The following is a 23,711-nucleotide window of genomic DNA, read 5'->3' as shown; positions in this document are numbered from 1 at the left end:
ACCACTTAGCTTATTTTGGTATATCCCAGGTCTTGAATGCAAAGAGACAATGGGAAATCATTCCCTATTCATCCTTTCAAAGATATTCATACATATTTCCACCACACCTTTCCCTGATTGTCTTTTCTTCCAGGTCATCTCAATAACTTCATACAGATGGAGAGGTTGTTCCTTTTAACTTTTTCAAAGATCCACTTTTCACATTAACAATTTCTATGATGGACATATATTCTTCAGAAAGGGGCTGAGAACCATCAGCTTTATTGTACGTCATTAAATGGCCATTTCAGTCACTACTGAATGTGCTGTGTTTGAACTCCCTCCTTAGACCAGTAAGTGGTTAAACACCTATAGAATAATGTGGCAGAACTGCTAAGTACCAGTTGTTTTCCATTCCCATCAGTGTGAAAATGCCCGAACTTCTCAAGTGGCCAGAGTTGAGAGTTACCATGCCTCTTCTCAGCTCAGGCAACTCCCTACATCCCTTCTCTTTGCCTGTGGCAAACACACAGTGACTCATTTCAGCTTAGTCTGAAGTGTTAAATTACATTATTCTTCGTTTGCCCAGGGATAAATTGACTCAGCATTTAGGCTAAGCATTTACTGTAAGGTTTGCATCCAGACAATTACCTCAACTTAGCTGATGCTTGGTAACTTGTTAAGCCACAGTATCTTAATTACAAGACCTAAGGCTCTCATCAAACAGATTGGGATTCTGAGATAACTTCTGCTTCTATTTTGAAAAGTTGGAATAAATTCCAGGGCAAAACTATTCTAAAACAAAGCTCTGCATTACAGTCTCCCATCATGTAGTCAGAAAAGTTTTGTATATAAAACAGGAGTTGCAGCCATTTCTTTTCTAATCCAAACTGTCCACCAAATACAGAAATAAGATGAAAAACTACCCTTGGCATAGCTAATTGCAATTAGAGACTTTTGAAAATTCAAGCTCTCATTCCCCACTTCAAACACAATTCAGCAAAGTGTTTAAGCTCTGACTTGAATGGGATGACTTAAGTGATTAGAATTAACCACGTGTTGAAGCATTTTGCTGAACCAGGAACCTGAGGAGGAGAATAATGCTTTAAAACTATGACAGCTCTTCAGCTGACAGAACACAGAAGACCCTTATTCTGGGTACCAAAATTATATTTCTTACACATTTTTTTTCGCTGAGAAAAAATACTTCTTTACATGGCTCCTGCTGCAGCCTTTGGACAGGGAGGAGTCCAGTCTTTTGCAAGCTGCAAAATAACACCTCAAGGAAAATGTCTTCCCTTAGCAGTGAAGAGATGGTGCATGAGTCTGGAACACTGACAGCAACCCTTTAGCCCACATATTTTCAGTTTGGCTTAACACATATTCAAAGGTGTATGCCCAGCAAGGAATGCTAATTTTTGTACTTTGAGCATTAGGATCAATTCTGACAGCAGCATAATCTAAGTAACTTCAGCACTTGCTCAAGACCAACACAGTATAATTTAGAGTAGTTTTTGGCACAGCATAGCTCTTAATACAGCCTCTGTACCAAGATGCATTCCCATATGTTGCCACTGAATTTGTTAATATTCTGTACTTAATGGATTTAATATGTTGAATAGACCTTTAATTCGTTTGAATCAGTCCTTGAAACTGGGATGGGATGTTTTGGTGGGGTAACATCAGAGAATGTACTTGCTCCTCCCCAGCCATTCACCATGAGTAGCATGTACATCCATGATTTTTATGACCTCACAAATTCTTCTCTCGCTCATTTGCCATAGTAAATGCCAGTCATTTGCCATGGTAAATGTGACTTTGATACCAATGAAAGAAGCTGTGAAGGCTGCAGTACAAATTCAGTTCTTGTAAATATTCCAGCCATTAATGTTAGGCATGATGTGGTTGAAATATAGGGATTTGGGAGTTTTTTGTTTTGCTGGATGATTGCTCTGTTGGGACAATCACTGAAGCATGGCCTTGAAATAAATGTCTTTACTCTGCTTCTGAGAGAACAATATTGCCAGTTAAGGTCAAGTTCAAGGGTGACATGTATAGTCCTGCTTTGGAGAGAGGAAGTGCTAACAGGAGCATTTTCTTCTCAGCCCACTTTCCTGTGCTTTTTGTGCTCTTCAATAGAGGTAAGTAGGCTTCCACAGTGCATCTATTCTAATATCTCACTGCTACAATCTCGTTTTGGTCCCATTACCAATAATCCATTCAAAGATCAAAAATAAACTCCAACAGCACATTAGAGGAACAGACCCCATGTATCCTGTGTCAAGCTCATAACTGTTGAGGACCACGTATCTGCCAGCATGTTATCCTGACTTGTGCATCAGGCTACTGAGAACCAAGGCCATTCCTAGATAAACTGTTCTGCTGTTAAAAAAAATGTTCAATTTATATTTTTCTTCAATTTGTCATTCATCTTACAGTGGATAAAGTAAGGTCTTCACTCAATAGATCAGAGTCTTCTATCAATAAAGCACTTTAGGCAAATAAAGCTGGAAGAAACTCCTAGCCCATCTCCCTACCCTAAAGTAAGACCCACTCTGTCTGTGCCCTTCCTAAGACCTCCTGCAGTCTCCCAAGGCCTTGCAAGCTAGAAATCTCATTATCCTTCAGTGAGTTTTATGTATTTCAACTGCTTTGATGCTGCAGTGACTCTTCATGGAAGAACTCCTACTGAGATAGTGCAGTTGTGCTGTGCTGGGCTTCTATCATGGGTGTGGAAAGATTCCTGTTTGTCAGTCTTTGGGGCTTGCTTGTCCACCTCACAGAGACACAACCTCCAGAGCCATTCTCCTAAATGGCACTGACAGACACCTGTGGTACAAAATGCTCAAAAACTTTCAACTCATCATCCCCTCTGATAGCAGGTGGGCTCCTGGCTCCTGTGGAGACTCCAGCAGTTTTGCCCTGGGTGTTGCACTTCTCATCCAAATGCCTTCATTTCTAAAGGAACTAAAAATGCCTGGCTCATGCAGTCCTTGCACACGATGTCTGGCAAATGCTGCAGATGAGGTTTCTCAGTCTAAGGGAAATGCAGCAATTAACACTACATTAATTAACAGAAGAAAAAGCAAGCTATTTTTGGAAGAAAGGCCTGCCCACTCAAAAGCATTCAGAAGACCCATTGTACCCTTCTGCTAACAAAGCCTCATTAGCCTCCCAGAACAGCCAGTCCAGAAATGGGGGAAGATGATTTAAACGGGGGCTACACACTATGCAGATCCAGATTTTGAGAATCCATTTTTTGGCCTATGTCCCAAAATTCTGTTGGATTGGAAAAGGAAACCCTGGGATGCCAGTAGAAGCAGAAGCTAAAAAGTAGCAGGGACAGCCCTGCTTTTTATAATTCTGCTGTCATGGGATAGAAGAACCAGAGCTCCAGTATGTGCTTGGCTGAGAGATCTAAGTCTGTTTTTGGAAATCCATACTCGGCTCTTTTTGGACAGATAGAGTCTCTTTGAAGCACTAAAAAAAAGGTGCTTACAGAACCTGGCTTGTCTAATATACCAGTGTAAGAAGAGGCGGGGCTCTGCCTGATGTAATTTTCACATCCAGATAAGAGGACCATACCAGGGCAGCTTTTAGCTGTCTGTGGTCAGTGGCATGGTGGCCTCATAAGGAAGCTTCCTTGACAAAAGAGATAAATAAAGGTAAACCACAGGGAAATCAATTATAACAGAAAGAGAATGAAACTATATGCAAAAATATGCCCCCAGAAATCCCAGGTTCTGCAGTTTGGTCAGACCTGCTTATGAAGCTGATTCAGGTGGTGTTTGAATGATTTAAAGACCTCTGTGTAGGTGCACCAGAGGTGCAACTCAGGAGCAGCAGCAGTGTAACACAAAGCCAGATTGCTGCCATGCATGAGTCCCAGAGTGGCTGCCGTCTTCCCAGCCACTGTCTGGGTATTGCTGACTCTGGGAGCAGCTCTGGGGACTTGGAGAAGGAATAAATTAGCGCTCATCATTGAGAACTGGGGAGGAATTTTCCAATGGAAGTGTTTGTTGTCGGAAAATGCGGGTTCATTGACAGCTGCACACGTGGCAAGGGTGGACTGACTTCAGTGACACTTTTTTTTTTAGGACAAGAACAGTTTTCACATCCAAGCATGGAATTTTTATTCAAAAACAGAGCCGAAAACAGCAGTTCCAGAGTGTCCATTTATTCAGTGATTGCCATGTAAATTTGGAGATGGAAAGCATAGGTTTAAGTCCCTGTTACACATGATTTGATTTTCATGTCCTTGCATTTCTAGCAGGTCCCCTCACTCTGGAGTTGTTGTCTGGGGAGAAGAACATGATCCCTCTTGCTGGGGAGGGCTGTTTCTGTCTTTGTTTTGCTTTGTTTGTTTGTTAAGAATACGGCATTATTTCATGCAGTAAGAGAAAAAGAAAAACAAAGTTCTTGAAATCTCAAGTGATGCCAGAACATATTTTCTACCCAGCTACTTGCCATAAATAAAACTGACATTTTATATCTTGGCCATTACAGCTAAATGACTGCCATGATTATTTTTTGTCTTCTTAATAAAATAGAAGTCATATTAACACACACTCGCTACCAGAAAATTTGGTCTTGTTTCAGTTGGTGCAAAATGCAAATAGCGAAAATATCAGTTTAGAAAGACACATGAGATGCTTTTCTTCCCTACCAAGCTTAATTTTCATTTGGGTGACTCGTCTGCAATCCAGATGGTATCTATGAGGGGGGAATGGAGACAGACACGATTACTTTTTCTCTTTTTCTTCCAAGAACCACATTGCAAATAAATTTGGAAAGGAGACCACTTAGAGAAGACCTGTTCCAGGAGATCCCAATTTTAATTCTGTCAAGGTGATTAGCACAGTTCTATTCCCATGCAGTCCTTTAAATTTTTGTAAGTCCTCAACTGGACATTAAGTGACTCACTAGCTCTTAGAATATTTTTTTTTCAGCTGAAACATTTCACTGTGCCCTTTGGTAATGGATTTTTATGCTGCAATTTTATTAAAAAGTTTGCATGAGGAACTTCAAGATTAAGAAAAAAAAGGTTAAAAAGTTTATGTCTCCATCTATAACTGCCTAGCTCTGCACATCTGGGGAATACCTGTGGATGGGATCTTTTCCTTTCCTGGCACAGATCTGAGTTTGATCCAAAGCTTCCATTGCATTACACATTTTAACGCATTTCTCTGCATTCTCAGACAGTGATTTTTATGAGTAAATAACATTAACAATGAATAGCTCAAAATGTTAAGCTCTTGAACTCAGAATTGGGTTGCACAGTGAAGAGAGGAGCTCACTGTCTCAGGATGAAAATAACAGGCTTGTATCTGACAGAACTAAGTTAAATGCCTGCCATGGACTTTTTCAGTCTTCGTGATGCCTCTGGAGCTAAGACTGGGCTTTGCACATATATACAAACACACTCAATGGTATGCTGCTTTTAGTAAGACCCTTTTATTTCCTCTGAGTCCTGGATTCTGTTCATGCAATGACTCATGAGCAAACAGCTTTGCAGAACTTATCCTTTGATTTGTAATGCTCCCTGCTGTGCCTCTGCAAAGTCTTTTATTTCTTTGCAAAGTTTGCACAGAACACTTTCATAACTATAATGTCCCAAAAGCTGAAATCAATGAGGACTGTATCCATTACACTAAGGATGCATTTGTCTTGCTATTTTCAACTTTGAAAATTGGAAGCTTTAAAGCATTTAGCATTGAAGGCAAGAACACATACTACTACTTAGGAGCCCAAATCCTGCTAGTTTTCAGTGGAGTTCAGGTACTAATGTCAGATTCCTAAACACTGCTTTTAGCAGCAGTCTGAGGTGGTTGAGACTCTTTTTCAAATCCAAGCTCACCAGCTATGTCTGTGCTGCCTCCAGTCGAAGTCGTGGAGTTCAGAGCAAACTAAATGCCTTGAGATGGTGACACTTGCACTAAAGGTGGGACCTCAAGTCCCACCCAGTTTCACTACCTCAGAAATTCATTACCTGAAAATTCTGAATTCAGGTCGCAAGCCAGACCTGGCTTGGCTTTTTAGCTCATGCTTCTGGCAAGCAAGGGAGGCTGACAAAACCCATTTTGGCCTCTGCAGACACAGGCAGGGTGAGGGGCTATGTATGAGCTAATATCAGCAAAGAGCTGCCCAGACAGGCTGTGGAGTCTCCTCTGGAATTGTTCAAAACCCACCTGGACCTGATCCTATGTAATCTACTGTAGGTGAACCTGCTTTAGCACAGGGGTTGGAGTAGATGATCTCCAGAGGTCATTTCCAACCCCACCCATCCTCTGATTCCACTTGATTATGTGAAGAGGTAGCCTGAGGTGCTTTCCATAATGTTCACCCATCTTTTCTCCCCAGCTCTCATTTCAGTGGCATTTTCATATCTAAGTCCCCCAGTTGCCCCAGACAAACCTGGTGACTGCAAACAGCACTGGCAGCAACATATTTTCTCTCATCCTCCCCAACAATGTCTGAACAGTTCACAAATGCTGAGAGACACAGGCTTTGCAATACCCCTGTGGAGAGCAGGCTTGTGCTACCTGCTTTTATTGGTAGATGGAGAGATGAATGGTGTGACTATTTAGCAGAGGTTGTCACAAAAATTTCCAACTAAGTGAGAATGAACATAAATTGTTTTATATTTCCTTGGAAACCTCCTTCTCCTTCTTGCCTCAGAGCTGAAGGACTACTAAAATGTTAACTGGACAGTGAGAGCTAAATGGGAAATTTTGTCTCATTCATCTTTCATTCTCTCTTACAGGACAGTTTATCGTGTTGGGGACTTCAAAGGACTGCACCAGATAAGCAGAGGAGAAACACAGATTAGCCAAGACATCAACAAGCATTGGATGAGGTCAATTAAAAGCCAAATTAAACAAATGGAGCTTTCAACTTTGATCCAGACAGGAAGAAGCAGTCAGTTGCAAGGGTTGGAGATGAAAAGAATTCCAAAGGGCTGATGCAGAACAGGAGCATGAGGGTGGGAAGTGTATGACTAGCCAGGGGCAACATGGCAGAGTGGGGCAGAAGTACCTTCCATCTATTGTCTTCAAACAGGACCAAAGCTCAAACTTACCTGGATCAATGATACCTGGAGGAGTTGAAAGGGAAAAGCCCTGGCCAAGTTAATAACTGTCTTGGTGGCCACAGAAAGGAAGATGGAGCAGAGCCCCAGAGTAAGGGTCGGGGTGAGTGAGGGCGAGGACAAGCTGTGCTGCAGCAGGCAGAGCAGTGGACCAGCAGTGAGAAGAGGCAGATTTTGTGCCAACTGGATTCTGGGTCATGTAACCGGAGCCAAGCTGCTGAGTCACTCTGCAGAGCCTTCCAAAAGTCACTTTGCCCACCTCCTGCTGCTTCAGTCAAACCCTTCTGAAAACAGGGGTCAGGACGGTCAGGAACTCTGCTGTGAAAACAAGGTGCTGGCTGAATATGCCAGAGGTGACCATGAAAAGATCTGAGCCCACAGCAAGACCCTCTGAGACAACAGAAGAGGACCCCCGAAATGCTGGGATAAAAAGACTGACCTTGTCTCATAGAGGAGTTTTTTCAAGGCTTCGAATTATTCTTTGCCCATCCAAATCACTCACTTAAATACTTTCTGTTCTACAAGGCTCTTTTTAAAGTCTGGACAACAAAAGCAAAAGCCATACTTGTAAGCAGTGGTAGATTAGAGTTTAAGCAGATCATACCCTTCCCCTAGGCTGCCTCAATGATATTTTTTCCTAACCTCTCCTGGGTTTACTCCCCTGACCATTAAAAAAATGGTACCTTTATTCAAATAACTGTTCCAAACCACTTTCCAGAGACATTGTTTTTAGTATTTCAGTTCCCAAGTTTGCCTAATACTTGTATCCTTGCTTTCTAAAAGGATATCATCTTAATGGTCTTAAAATTACTGTCTTTTGGCTTATGCTTCCATGTGGATCATCTGACTCCATCAAGAATCTTCAACCAGTGCAGTATAATCTCAAAGACATTATGTTCCCCAATTAACAATGACAGATTATAGAAGCTGGAGGCTAACAAATGTTCTCTTGAAAAGTGAAAAGCTACAGTGTGATCCCAGCAATTCTCTATTGTGCTTGGTCAGAAGGTCCTGAGTTTGAAAATAGATGTGTGATCACTCACTAAAATCTAGCAGAAGAGTTGATGAAGGGGCTACAGGACACAAACATGGCAAGCAGCAATACAGCAGAGAGAGGGCTGTTAATGGTAAGGAAGACAAGGGAACTACCAGGTACAAATCCACAAGGAAACAGTTTCCATGACTTTTGTGTCCAGGGATATTACCCTGACCTGGATCAGAACATGGTTTACATGAACAACCTTTTCCTTGCAAAGCCATCTAGTTCCAGTAAGACACAGAGCATTTCTTTTTCTCTCAATTTACTGGCATTGCAAAGACAAAATCTTGGAGGCCTCTCTAAAAACTTCCCTTCAGTATCTCAGTTTATCTTCCTTTTCTTCTCAAGAATCCCAGGACAAGCCTGATGTCAAACTCTTCCCTTGAGGCTGATTTCCACCACTCCCAGAGATATGTTCAAGCATTCATATAGCCTAGTAATTAATACAAACTATCATGAGCTGACACGTACCTCTGTCTGTGTATCACTATCTTCCATGCCTGCAGAAGATGGATGGATTTAAATAGCATCTTTGAAGACAGCTGAAGAAAGTTAACTAGGGATTGACTAACACAGGAAAGCTATTTTTAGCAGGCAACTGATATCTGGTTACCTTGTTACGGGAAGCTTATGCAATGCTAGTAAATTCTTAACTAAGGAGAAAGATTGGACACCAAAATTACTCCACTCTGAGAATGCCTATAGGACTTCAAGAAGAAATGCATTTTACAGAAAGAGATTTACTTGACTTCTGGTGTTGGAGCTGCAAGGGATTTATTTTTTCCTTCAAGGTTTCCTCTGGAGTTATGCAGGATACCAATAAAAAACTGGAAATTCACAATGAAATACCTGCTTCCAGGAGCAACTTATTGAAATATACTTTCAAATCTCACCATCTTCACCAGTATTTAATATGATCTAGTAGCACCAGCACTTTGGGGCATGCATTTTTGAAAGAGTGGTGTTTTAGCATACGCATATGCAAAACAAACTTTTCTGGGAAGCATTGGCATGGCCACAATGATCTGAACAGTCCTGGGCTGACCATCCCAGAAAGTGAATAACTTTGCACAGATGGAAAACACTGGGCAAAGCAAGCTGACATTAATCTTATGCCTCTCCTCCCTGGAGAAGGAGGACGGAAGAGGAGGCACAATTCTAATTTTGTTTTTACCTTTGCAACTCCACTAAGATTGTCCCTGGATCCAAGTAAGGACAGAGTTTGGCCCATTGACTACTGAGCAGGAGTAGAGGCTGATGCAACTGGACCCATGTGCAGAGGCAGCTGGCCAGTAACACAAACTGTCTTGGGAGCCAGGGCACGATGCTGTGAAATGCTTGATCCAGCACAGCAAGATGTTTTCCTTATTTGCAAGCCCTAATATGAGAACAAGGCCCACGAAGTATATATAGCTCTGGGGATCTGGAGGCAGAACTTTTGTGTCCTCAAAAAAATTATAAATAAATAATTTGCTGGACAAAGGGGGGCAGCACTGCTCAGCCTGGAAGGAATCACTTTTTTTGGAGGGATCAAGGGAGGGCAAATGGCACCAAGCCACTTCTAAAATTGATTAGGAGGGCAAAGCATGTGCAGGTTTCCAAGCAATGAGTAAGCACCATGACATCAAGGAAAGGTTTTGTCAGTGGAATGAAGAATTCCCACCAGTGATGTGCCTTAGGGATGCAGAACCAGACAAATGCAAGAAGCTCTCTGGGGAGAGACTATTGAAACATATCACATACCCTAGACTAAGCAGTTCAGAGTTCTCTAGAGAGATAGGGCAGATTATTTCAAAGGATCACAGATAATGGCATATCTAGGGTCTATCTATTGCCATGTCCTGGTTCAAAGAGTCAGCAGCACGATGAGAGCCCCAGAAAGGAGTAAAATGTTAGAATTTACCCTCATGGGATGATGAGGGTAAAAACCCAGATCCTAAGTTAGGTCTTCATCTACTCTTTAAGAATCATTATTGACCTGCATTAGGTATCTATGAGTCTAACATCCCTTTCAAAGTCATGATAATTTATTCCAGTTACTGTGAAAATACTTGTATTCAACAGAAAAATCAGGGACATTCTGTTTTCCCTTTAACCTGGCTAAATGTTCTTGGATCTACATCCCATGGCAAAGTTCTTGAGTTTGTGTATATGCTGTGTCAAACACACACACACATACACATATTTACTCTGTCCCCGATCTGAGTTCACGTTGCTACTTAATGACACTGAAAGGAGCCTGTTCTCAGACTCTTTGATCTGTGGAGGCAATATCAGCCCCATACCCTTCCCTGGCAGCACCTTCTCTGCTGGAACAGACTCTCCTCCCAGTTTCTGGCCTCCAGCTGCAGGGATCAGTTCTGTTTTCCAAGGAAATCAGCCCTGCCTGCAGCACCTCGCTAATTGTGCTCCCGTGTGGGCGTGTGGACGTAACTGGGCTCAGGCTGCCAGTCAGCACCACCAGGCAGGAGGCACAGGGCTCTTGGAGCGATTATCTTATCTGCTGCAGCTGATGGGTGCTGTTCTTACAAGTGAAACGCCTAATCCTCTTTTCTCTCTCCTAAGCATTGGGCCTCCAGGTAGCCTCAGGCAAGCCCAATCCCTGTATTAATTATTGGTTGCATTTTCTTAAAGCCGTTCTTCTTTTCTTTTCTTTCTATTTTTGTTGTTTTGTTGGGTTTTTTAAAACAGATTCAGTCACTCCTAAGCAAAATTCCATCCGTCACCCTTCCCTCATAACAGATTCACATCTGTTTCTGTAGTCTTTCAGTATCATAACAAGCCCTGATTTTGCAAGAGTAGGCAGATTTGGGGGTCTGAGGGCATTTTCGGGAGGGGGGTTTTGGCAGATTAAATCGAACAAACTGAATAAACCTTTGTGATGGCATCAAGCTAAAAGTCAAACTCACAGGAAGAAAAGCTCAGCTTCTCACCTGCATTTACAAGTGCCTGCTGGGGCTTTAAATAGCCAAATGAACAAGCAAGGCATATCAGGTGTGCATTTGGCCCAGAAATCACCCCCTGATTCCCCTTTGCTGTCCCACTCCCAGCAGCTTCAACAATGAGAGATGTAAAGTGCTGGGGGAGGTTCACAAGCCTGTTCAAGGAGAACCATACTACTTTCCATAGCAGCACAGCATAGGTGCAAGTGAGAAAGCCATAGGCATGTGAGTTTCTTATTTTCCAAATGTAAATCATATCTTTGCCATAACCCCATGCCCAAACCTATAGCAGCTCCACCAAATCAATGTCTTTTGCTGTGCTTGCCTCTCTGCCTGCACCACATCAGCATACAGGAATCCTCAGCTTTACACTTTCTCCTGTGTGCTTTTTATCACTTTCCAACCAACCTCAGAGAGGGAACACCACTGTGCTCACTACAGCAGGGCCATTTGTTCCAGATTTGGAATGGATTCTTGCCCAGTTTTCCCTCACCTGCAGATCAGGCAACCAGGGCCACCTTGGTTGTTGCCAGCTGGAGCTGGATCTCCAAGGGTAACCTTCACCTGAAGACTTTGATCAAATCACATTCTTTCTTCTGCTTCAAAGGCAAAGAAATTGCTGAGGCTCTCAAAAAATGCCTTTAATTTGGAGAGGCAACTCCACTTCTTCTCATCTACTTCATGCCTGACACTGACCAGAGCAGAGGAAGTCCTGCTGAGCAGGGGCAGGCCTTATTCCCTCCCATCATTTACCCCTGAAAAAAGACTTCACTGCCTCCTGCTTGTACTGTTGAAACAGCCTCAACTTCATCTCCCTCCATTGGCTACCCTCACTCTGAGTCACTGGCCCCTCACACATCTGCAGGGAGGCAAAGGTTAAGTACCACATGAATCTGTCTATCCTCCATCTCCAGAGAACTCCTTAGTGCTATAGTGGAGAGGGACAAGGAGGGGAAATGTTAAAATGTTTACAGCTTTTTACAGCACAAAATCCAGAATATGTTCTTAGTCATCCCCCAAGACAGGCTGTTAGGGAACACAACCATAACTGATGTCAGAAAATCTGCTTGAGACAGGACTTCAAGAAAGTCCCAAACACAGATAAGAGCAACACAGGTGTGCACTTCCTTAAACAAAACAGAACTCAAGCAATCTCCCTTACCAGAGTTTCATGTCCTTGAGTTTGGCAATTCCATAGTTCAAAACCTCTTCTGTTCTAGTTAATACTTCTCAGTTCCACTAGGATTGTGCTGGTTCTTGAGATGTCAGACCTCAGTATGAGCCCATGTGTGCATGTGCTTCAGGTTTTAGACAGCAGTGCTGACACATGTTCTCAGAATATCCTGGCATTGTGCTGAAGCAATGCTAAAGAAAAAAATCATCCTCCTCCACATTTTTGCAGCAGAGATGTTGGGTCCCATGCTGTCTATTCTTAATCTGTAGCACCATCTTTTGAGGACATGCTGTACTCCCAAGCAAATACACTGAGCTCTCCCCAGAGGATTCCCATGGGCCCTTGCTGGCCGTAGTCAAAGCTGGCTGAAAAGAATTGTGACAGAAGCTGTTTTCCATTGGAAAGGGACATTTCAAGGCAAAATGTTTCTTGGGAACATGTGACGCTGAGTAAATTTGTGACTGAAAAATGTCAGGCTGCTACAGCAGCAAGAAAAACTTACTTTGTTCCAAGTTTTTCAATTTGTTCACTCGCAGTTTGTTTTTGTCCAGCTTACATTTATATTTGGGCAGAAGGTGCCATGTGTATTGATACTTTCTATTCCATATTTACATTGTTACATTTAATATTTTAGAATAATGTTTTGGCATCGATAAAATGTGTAATTTTTGGTATTTTCAAATGGAAATTTTAATTAGGGGGGAATAGAGAAATGTTGTCCTTCCTCATCCATTCTCCCTCCCTATTAATGGCATCATCGTCCATACAAAAACAGTTTCACTGTCTGGACCTGTTACCGTTAATAGCAAAGAATTGGTTTTTGTCACACTTAAGCTCTGAAGGACTTTGCAAGGAAGGGAGTGAATGTCTGTGTGCAGTGTGTGCTTTCCTGGACTTCATCCTGGATTTCAATCAAGGCTGAGAGAAAACACAGCAATATGTGCAATGATGTGTTAGCAACCTGTGGTGATGGCAGGGCTGTGCACTTAGTGACTGTTCTATCCATACAGTGCTCTGGGGTGAAATATTCCCACCCCACACATAATGGGGAAACTGAAGCACGGGGAGGAGATGTGATCCTTCTATAGCTACTCTTCAATATCTTCACTTTCTACTTTCAGAACTTTATGAAAGGCCATGGAATGAAAGAGGTCTGTTCCAGGGGAGTAATTTCTCATTCCCATTTAGGTAGGCACTGGCTACTGGCTCAGAAATGCTGCTCTGAGCCACCTGCAAATTGCTACTCAGGCATGTGGAATGGGTGATCACCTGCAGAGCTGCAGGAGATGGGCAAGGCCACTGAAGCCAGAGCCTGGCATGGTGAAAGCTCACGGTGAAGATCATAATGGCAGCATCTTCCAAAGGCTAGCCATGTCTAGGGAGAAATATAAGCAAGGAAAAAAGTTTCCACTTTCCCTTTATTTTTATTTCAACCCCTTTTATCTGTCTTGTTTTATAGCTTTACATTGGAAGACAGCCCATTTCCTGGTACGTACAGCAGCTTGACTGAGCATAGCTTGGCAACAGTGCCTGTTGCTTTAGGGCAGAACAGAGCATATTCTCATTGTGCATGTTTTCCCTTGGAAACATTTCATCCTGTCTATATAATTCTATATATGGCTTCCAGCCATGCCACTACAAGCTGCAAAAACACCAGCTCTTATACACTAACAACGTCAGGCCTATTTAATGGCTGGATTCAGGGCCATCAAGAAATTACCTGTGATTCTGTAGATTGTCTTCCTTGGGCAGATGTGGGAACTTTTTGCCCAACACAGAGAAGGGAGCTATTTTGCCTTTTTGGAGGAAATTCTCAAAATCCTCATTTCTCCCATGCTCATTGCATGCCTTTCTTTGATACTTTTCACAATGGTAAGAAAATTAATTCTGGTGTCTCAACTAAATTTCAGTATTAAAAATTTTTGTGGTTCTCCCTGTCTATAGAGGTTCTTTCATCCATGTCAAACAGATCATGTGGAATACCTGGGTCCCCTTCCAACAATGGGGCTACATGATTCTCAGGTTGAACAGGGTATGTCTGCACTGAAGAACCAAATTCAGTCCCATTCTTCTGCTAACAACCTAAACAGAAGTAAAAGGGAAGGAATATCCCTCAGGAAGAGGGATGAGATTCTTTGGAGTCCTATCTCAGTAAAATGAAAAAAAAAAATTACGTCCAGCTCAGGCCTTGTTTCATGTCTGCCCTAAATTCATGTCTGTTTTGCTGTTAATAACCATGTCAATGTCAAAACAGGAAACAGAAAATTTGCAAACTTTCTTAATGTTGAAGTGATAGCAGCTCTCTCATCCACGTAAGCATTGTTCAGAACAGCTGCACTATTCTAAGAAGTGCTATTTCTCTCAACACTTTTTGAGCCACACCACCTAAAGTCACTTACAGAGCTGAGACCTTTTATTTTTGTTCTTTACTGCATCACATTGAGTGCCCTCAGCTCCCAGCATCCCAGCACTAGTAAAGGGAACTCCACGTTGCTCCAGAGGTGATCTCTGTAGGAGCTGTCAGCATAGGGAACGACTGTGTTAGGAGGATGTTTGCTCCCAAAATGGGCAGGTTTAGCTCCACATCTGCCCTTCACATTGCAACCCTTGCTTGACTCATGCCATCCTCAGGCATAACCTCAAGTGTCTGAGACCTCCTCCCTCTGGCTTCTTTTCTGCTGAGTGCTTCAGTTCTGAGGTTAGTTTAATTTTTCAATGTTTCTCAGTCCCTTGACTGATCTGTCTCCTCAAGCAGCTCGTACAGCAAAAGCGAGAGGAAGGGACCCCGCAAACGTTTCCTTGATGTGTTCACTGCTGTGTCTCTGGCAGCTCTGGGGATGCCATGCTGTCCTTTAGGACGTGTCATTTTGCTGGAGAACACCCTGGCAAGAAGAGACAATGAAAAACAGCAATAGCAGCATTGGTAGCAATAGATGGGGCTAGCAACCTTTCTCTGGGTAAATATGAGATCTGCTGCTCTTCTCATCTATTTGGGGGGGGTCATTACTCAGTTACACATCCGGTGATGTTTGCATGTGTCAGATTCCTCTGGTTCTCCTCATGGTTTTGCTTTATAGTGACAGCAAATGCTCACCAGAGGTTCTGCAGACTCTGAGTTGGAGCAGTCAAAAAATTTAACACTCCAAAGTTTGAACCTTGTTCATTTCACAGAGCCGTATACATCTATACTGCAAGATTTCTTGTCATTCAGCTTCATGCTGTCTGCAGCCACCAGGAGTCTCTACTTGAAATCCTGTTTACTCCTGGGCATCACTGGTTGTTATCTCTGGGGTGATTCATTATCTGCCTAGATTGGTTACTAGAGGGTGTGAAATCTTTCTGTAGTGGAGTCATGGACTACAAAGCCAAGAAGGACCATTTTGATGAACCTCAAATAACCTCTGAGCTGTTCATGTATTGAGCTGCAAGTGTTAGCTGGTGACTGTAGGAGTTTTGCATACAGAAATGGATACTTGCATTTTCAGTGCAAGTTTCCACTTGACTGCCTTCCCTCACTAACACTTTCCAAGTTTTCATAAGACAGATTCTAACCATCCTTCTGTGGCACAACAATTTTGGAGTAGAAATCCTTTTCCCAAATGGCCATCAAAGAGAGTGGACAGTAAACATTAAAACTGTCATGTACTTTGGATCTAATTCTCGAGAAGGACAGGTTAAGCTGGTGTTTGCGTGGTACAAACAAGTGAAGGACAGGACTACTTTGACCAAGGCCCCAGGTGTGACATCCACATGCCATCGGGCACCACAGGAAAGCTGCCTTTTCATAAACTGCCCTGCTGGCACAAACTCAATTCCGAAATTGTAAGTCCAGATTTCCAGTAAAGAAGACACATCTGAATTCCTCCAGGGAGGTCTGAGACAGGAAGTCATGTTGCTACTCCTGCAGTCCTTAGTGTGAGTTCAGCCTCAAGAGCCAGGTGTTTTTCCTCTGTCCAAGATGAGCTACCTGGGCATCTGAGGTCACCATATCAAGCCAGTTTCCCTCAATAGCACAATATCTCCATGGCTTACTGCTCCCTGTCAAACCCAGCCTTTTGGGAGAATAAATGCCTGTAAGAAGACTGAATGTGCCCTAAACTAAAAGTGTGATCAATTCCCACACATCTGGATGCCATACTGCTTGGCTGAAAATGTTTCTTTTGACCATGATTCATCCCTCTTCATTTTTTCACTCTGTAAGCTTCTGTGACTGACTCAAATCTGACACCCATGAAAAGCCTTTATTTCTTTATAATTCTGGTCAGACCACTAATTAATTGCTGTTTTTGTTCTTTAATACCTGACCAATTAGCATAAGTAAATAACATGGGTAGAACAAGATGGCATGCAGGGCTAATAAAACTTCTGCAGTGGTTTTAATTGCCAGCTTAAAACCCTGTGAAAAAGGAGAAGTGCAAAAGGAGAAAAAGAAGAAGGAAATAGGCTGAGTGGCTAAATTATAAACTACCTCCATAGGCTCCACTTCCAACTTGTGGACTACTTGTAAAAGGTCTACAAATAATAATATATTTTTTAAAACTATAATATTTTCAGCTAATATGAAATCAGGAGGGCTGATGAGTCAACAAAAGTTGAAGACCAGCGTCTAAGCAAGACCTATATCTGGGTCCAGATCCTCAGTACTGGGATCAATGTATTTCCAGGCAGATTCCTATGTCTGCTGTTCATTTATTTTACTGGCTCACCATATAAAATTACAGGGTGGAAAGAGCAGGAATGTCTAGGGAAACCTTAGATGTCACTGTAACAGCCCTGCTACATTTCTAAAGCTGTGTATATGCATTAACACAATATTGCTTTCAAACTAAACCATATCCTGCCTCCTAGCTTGGCTTCTTACCCCAAACTCTGGTTCAGTAAGGCAGGTACATGGTTTCTGAAATGGAATCTCATATGCCCAAACTGTTTGGCCAAGGAGTAAGGCCTGTTCAGAGGTCTCTGTAAAGAAGTGCCCTCAGTGATGGGAAAAGGTAGTAAAAGCCCAGAAGCTACCCGGAGACATTAGAAAGAGGGTGGGGCTTTTGATGTGTTTATTGAGAGACAGGAAAATGGAGGGGTACAGGTTTGAGTTAAACAAAAGCTTGGCCAAACATGAGGATAATATTTCTCACAAGCAAGAGCTAGGAAGCCACATAGCTCTCTTGAGGAAGCACCACCACTGACTCATTTCAAACTAGTCCGAACAAATTAAGAGAGAAAAGAGAAGCAGGCAAGCCTGGCAACAAGATTTGAGCTACAACATTGCTTGATCCAAAAAACTGTTGGCCTTTCTCATCTTGAGTTTTCTTTGATTCTGCAGAAGCTTTTAATAATTTTATGGATTTTTGCATAAAACAGCTACAGTGTCACATAAGGTCTCTATTAGCAGCTCCCCCTCTGAAGACGTGTCAGCAGTTCTGGTAGGACTGCACTCCAAGGGGTTGGGGCTGCAGGCATTTCACACACCATGGATATCCTCCATCACCAGTCTTGGTGGAAGATGGGTTCAAAACTGAGGTTTGTGTTTTTGCTCTTCTTTTAATGTGAGTTGCCTTTCTCTACTGAAGAGCAGGCACAGGTGTCACAGACTGATTCGTCCATAGTTCTCTTCAGCTCAGGCTTTGCAGCTGCTGCAATGACAAGTTTAAGTGTTGAGATACAGTTTTCTTGGCCATAATTTTAAAGGCCTCGAGATTCTCAAAACCTTTAATGCCTGTGCAGCTTACTTTATGAGCTAAATCCACCATTTAGCATGGAAATGCCCAGGTGTGAACCTGCGGTACTTCCCCTAAGTGGGGATTTCTGGAATTTGCAGGGTGTATTGGGGATGATCTTGTGCTCTTCCCTCAGTGTGTTCTAGTTAGTTAGTTAGTTAGTTAGTTAGTTAGTTAGTTAGTTAGTTAGTTACCTGCCTACATGGATATTTGCCTGGATATGCATGGAGACCTGGCAACTACAGGAGCTGGCTACCCAAGCAATGCACAGCAGGATTCAGATGTTTGCAGGGAGAATCTCACAGGCACACGGTCTCCACACTTATGTGTATAGACCTCATGTGAAAGTTTAACACCAGGTTTGACCCCACAGTTACAGCACACAAGAAAGGCTGTTGGAAGCAGCGGGGCAGTTACAAGGAACATTTGGTATGAATTTTCCCTTGTTTTGCAGTTAATGAATCATTCCTGAGCCTGCCCTTCTACTATTCTCATTATTTCAGTTTAGACTGTTGAGAAAAAAGCTCTTTAGGAGACAGAGCAGTCTCTTTTTATGTATTTAATTTAGTTGGACAGAGACAGAGGGAAGGTGGACTGTGTCTTAACTGACTACATTTTTATTCAGTACAAGTTTAAGCTTGCTCTCCAAGCAGTTTATCTCTAAATTCATAGGCTACTGTGATGCTATAACGTTACAGGGGTCCTAGAAAGTTTTTTCCTTTGCTGTGACTCAATCATGGCACCGTGGAATGCAGCCTGCAAAGAGTTGCAAGTGTGGCTCTTGCAAGAGGGTACAGTGCACAAGGGCCTTCTTTTTACCCTTTCCTGGAAATTGTTTTCTTCAGATCTGATCCTCAAGTGCAATGAACCTGATTCAAATAAACTCTCATGGTAAAATTTCTATCTTCTTACTCTCTGTTAAAAAAAACCCCAACAAACACAAACAAACGCATACACACACACATACAGGAAAAACAAACAAACAAACAAACAACAACAAAAAAAACACCACAAAAACCACCAAGACCCACCAAAACTGCAAGCTAAGGTATCTGAAAAATAAGTTAGGCACTTTAGGCACTTTGGTAGTGGGATAAGGTACCTGGGTTTTTCCTAGATCTCTGCTGCTATCTCCCTCTTGGATTGTTGGGATCCAGATAAGGAAGAGAGCTCTTTGGTCATTCTAGTAACTTTTGTGTTCTGCAGAGTTAACTCCTCTTGCGTTTAAACAACTCAAATTCAGAGCATCAACAGGACAGGTAAAAGTACCTTTCTGTTACTTGCATTTTTTTCTAAAAGAAAAATAAATTCACTGGGGGTTTTTTTTATCCAAAAACATCTGCAGAACTTCGCTGATGTATATAACTGTGTTTGAAAGCAAATTGAGGCCACAATCCCACAAACCAGGAAGGAGTTAACTTTAGAGAGCTATTGAGTTAGGCATGACCATTTATGCTGGCCTTCTTCTAGGAAATTCCCTGCAAGAGAAAATTAGAGGCAGAGGACAGCATGTAGCCATAATCAAACCTTATTTAGTTTGGCACTTTCTCTATCTACCCCATCTCTACCAATCTGACTTGCTCTGCTGTTTTCCTTGGCTGGACCACTATTGTAGTTATTCCTTAGATATATGTAATATTTCAACATATATAGCTAGTGCATTTGCTGCTTTGTCCATCCTTTGTGTATCAAAGTTCAGGGAGTGTTTTTGAATGTGATGAATTTCCAGGTTTGGCTGGAATTCTGCCCCAGGGCTGGGTGGATACCCAGAGAAGTGGTTCTTCTAGATTTTGCATGAGAGAGGAAGGCAGAGCCTTTTCTTTCACATCTTGGACATTACCAATGCACACATCATCATCCCAGTAAGACTGAATTGTGCCCAGCTGAGGTAGCAAAGAACCTCTTTTATGTGTGAAAAAATGACCCCTAGGCAGAAATCTCACCAAACCAGCTGAGAATAGAATCCAGGGCATGACGGTGTTTTCCTCCCATTAATGAACAAGCTTTATATTTTAATATCTTTATTTTTTTTCCAGAAGTGATTGCCAAACCCCATAAATAAACATAGCATTCTGCACACTAAGGAACTGGATTGACGTTCAATGATATTTCATACCATGTACACTTTAATTAAGACATGATGACCTGGATTCAGTGGGTTGACACAAGGGAGAATTAACTCTCCATTCTAACAGTTCTGCTGCCAAGGACAAATTCTCTGTTACATCGGTGTGACTCAGTTCAAACAACAAACAGTCTTGCATTTTAAAATCCCTGCAGGCCCTGGTCAAGTTTCCCCAGTTCTTGGATAACTTCCTTTTTTCTCCTTGATGTTTTTCCTTAAAGTGAGATATTCTGTTGCTTTGTCTTGATTTTCCAAGTAACGGGTGGGTCCTTATACTCCTGACAATAAAGTTGCCTTCCAAATATTTATCACATCAAATAATGTACTTTTCCATGTTATTAATCCTGGAGAATCTCCATCTTTCCTTTTGGTGAATTATGCTGTCTAATATGGACAGATATTTCCAGATTTAATCTCAGATTTAATCTTAGATTTCTGAGATTTCACTTTTGTAACATGTATTGGAAAGTGTATAAGGAAAAGAAAGAGGGTTAAATTCTACTTTGTTCACTTTTTGTTGTTAACATTCATGTGGTTCTGCTCAAGTCAATGGGTGTAACTCAGAGCAGAACTGGACACACTTGCATGAAACTGAGTGGTTTAAACTGGAGATTGATGAACATTCAGAGAAGCCATGCACAGGGTCTCCTGAGAGACAGAAATGAAATTCTTTTGGATTCTGTCTTGGTTGATGGGCTATCCATTGAGTTCCATCATACAGACTCACGTTCATATTGTCATTTGTGCTTCAGATGTCTTAATGACATAATGGAATTTACTGAGTTAAACTAAAAATAAACTTAGTCAGAGCTGACAAAGTTTCACCACTGCAACTCCATGCTACGGAAGCCTGAGCTTACCTCCACAAATCTCCTGGTTTATCCTGGAATTTACCCTCGCCTTCCTCTGAGAAGACCAGTAAAGGACTCTTCAGTCCTCTACTGAAAATAACAAAGTAGGGTGAAGTTCAGGGAAAGCAGTTGTCCTAGGTCCTGGTACTGCAATAATCCAGGAAACCAGAATTCTTTTCCCCAGATGTTCAGGCTTTATAATATAAGTCTTTCTTTGGTTTAAAAAGGTAAACGAATGGAAGGAAGATGAAAACTCAATCAGAAAGAAAAGAGGGCCATTGCAATGTGTCCTGTTCCCAGCATTAGGCAGAAGATCCCAAGGAAACATAAGCCATTTGGTGACTTGGCTTGCAACACATCTGCCTGCTTTGGTGAGAGTAGACATTACACGAGCTGGTTTGCTGCAGAAGTTTCTAGGGACAATCTGCTGTCTGTAATGGAAGCCTGGCTTCACTGACCTGCAGAGTTTCAAGGTTATAATGCTCTTCTGGAAGGCTTTGAATCTACCTGTGTGGCAATGCCACCACTAATAGTATAAGGATGGCATCCACACTTTGCACTGGCTCCAAGTTTCCTAAGCACTATTAGTAGATTGGATAAGTGTGGGCAAACGACTTTGAAACCAGGCCTGTTCATAACCTCTGGAATGGGCTAAGAGGTGGGGCTGCCTTCTCTGCTGGGATGTGTGAGGGGAGAACTCCTCCATAGCATTACAACAGGTAAATTCCTTGCTCTCCCTCTCCTCATCCACACAGATCAGAAGCTTTGAAGATACTTTTATTCTATTCTTATGTTTTAAAGATGTAAACTTTGCAGGGGCCTTTTTTTTTTTTTTTTGGCAGGTTCCTTTCAAAAGGCATAATCCTGAGGCTCCTGTAACCCTTACCTTATCTCTCCAGGCACAGAGAGCTTTTGTACACATGCAGCTTTGCCTCTGCCAGAGACTTTTCTTTCTATGGTTCTGAATACCACAGGAGCTGGCTGCTTCCGAAGGCAAAGGCTGGCTTGAAGTGCTTCCCAAAGGATAAAGCTTGTGCACAATATGATGGCTCCTGCAAGGAGCACCAGTAGCCCTGCACAGCCAGTCTCCTGCTATCCTGCTTCACCCAGGTCCGAGGGGGTCGTGACAGCTGATACCGTGGAGTCTGCGGAGCTCCGGAAGCTGTGGAGGGAATAAATTCTGTGGAATGCACTTGTCTCCCTTCTCCATCGATAGCTGCAGACCACACACCGGTCCTCCATGCAGGACAGCTGTAAACACTGCCTACGATAGAGCTCTGGCAAAGGCCAGTTGTCCTCCAGTGAATCCAGATGGGTCTCAGAGGAGAACAGCTGTGTGTGAACAGGAAGGGAGAGCTTCCTCCTGCCTCTTCCAAAACCTACCACTCAACCGCTAAATAAATCAACATCAGCACTGACTCTTCACGAGGGAGGCTGAGCCAAGCCCAGGCTGGGAGTTTACCTCAGTACACAGCAAAGGGAGAGGAGCTGTCTGCAGCAAACCAAGGCTTCCCCAATGCAAATCGTTAGGGCGTCACCAACCCATTTCTGCTGTGTTTTCCTAATGCTGTTTTTGCTATCTGAAGTTTCAGCAAAAACAAGGTGCATATCACCATATGGAGACAAGGCACTCAGAGTGTAAAACAGGTGAAACAAAAATTACTTTCAGCTATACAACTGTAAAAATATCAAGCAGAGGCTTGGAACATTTTGATTTGGATAACACAGGAGGTCTGACCTCTCCTGTCACTGTCAAGAGTGGTGGAAGAAAAATCTCTCTTGCCTTTGCACAGAACATGAGGCAAGTGTATATTGTATAGGTTGCGGGGGGGGGGGGGGGGGGGGTGGGCTATTAAAAGCAAGAAGCTGTGCTTTTGGATCTACTATTCTCCAAAAAGAAATTTACAATTTGGCATCAGACAACATCTGAAGTGACCAAAAAAACCTGGTTTCTCTGATATCTTCATATGGCATCATACTGATCTTTCATTATTTTAAAACAGAACTTGAGGTGCTTTTACCATGAATGTCTTGTAATCAGGCCCTCAAGCCTCATATCTGACAATCTCTCAACCTCCTTTTTTGGGTGTATAATTATAGGTGCTTAGTTCTCACTATAATGATGATGAACATAGTAAATTATATTAGGTTAAATGGAATTTTATGGGTTTACTTTGTGTTGTGTATGACATGACATGGTTAGAATGACAGTCATTTGGATTAGAAGGGACATGACACAGCTTCTGGTCCAGCTCCTATAGTTTGGGGGACTCATATAATGTACCAAGGAAAAGTTGTGTAGTGCACAATGCAAGGATTAAACTATACCAAAGAATAAATCATATTCACTAAGCTGCCCGGAGGCATCCATAGGAAAGGGTGGATGGGACAGTCTGGCCTTCTTTACACTGTATGACATTGTCACTCTTGTTTGTCTGAAAAAGAGATCAGAACACATTTTTTCCAAGAAGATATTTTCCTGCTGAAAAGTTTCATTTAAAAGAAATGCATTTTCCTAGAAATATGCTGGTTTGGACAGATGTTTGTTTAGAAAGAAGAGTGTGAAACATGAAACTTTAAATCCAAGTATTCTCAAAGTAAGTAATTTCAGCATATTTGAGTTGGGGGGAATTACATCTTGAAACAAAATTTTACCCCTCTCTGTCTAGGCTGATCATTAGACATGATGAAGAGCTGGAAATAAAACAAACAAAAATAACCCAAGGAAAGTTCTTACTTCCTGAAAGGGAACTAGTTTGCTTTGTCCAAAAGAAATAATTCCTATAGAAGCTTTCAAACA

Source organism: Sturnus vulgaris, chromosome 7, assembly GCF_052056855.1.
Source record: "Sturnus vulgaris isolate bStuVul1 chromosome 7, bStuVul1.hap1, whole genome shotgun sequence".
Classification (NCBI taxonomy): domain Eukaryota; kingdom Metazoa; phylum Chordata; class Aves; order Passeriformes; family Sturnidae; genus Sturnus; species Sturnus vulgaris.
Note: the sequence above shows the minus strand (reverse complement) of the source record.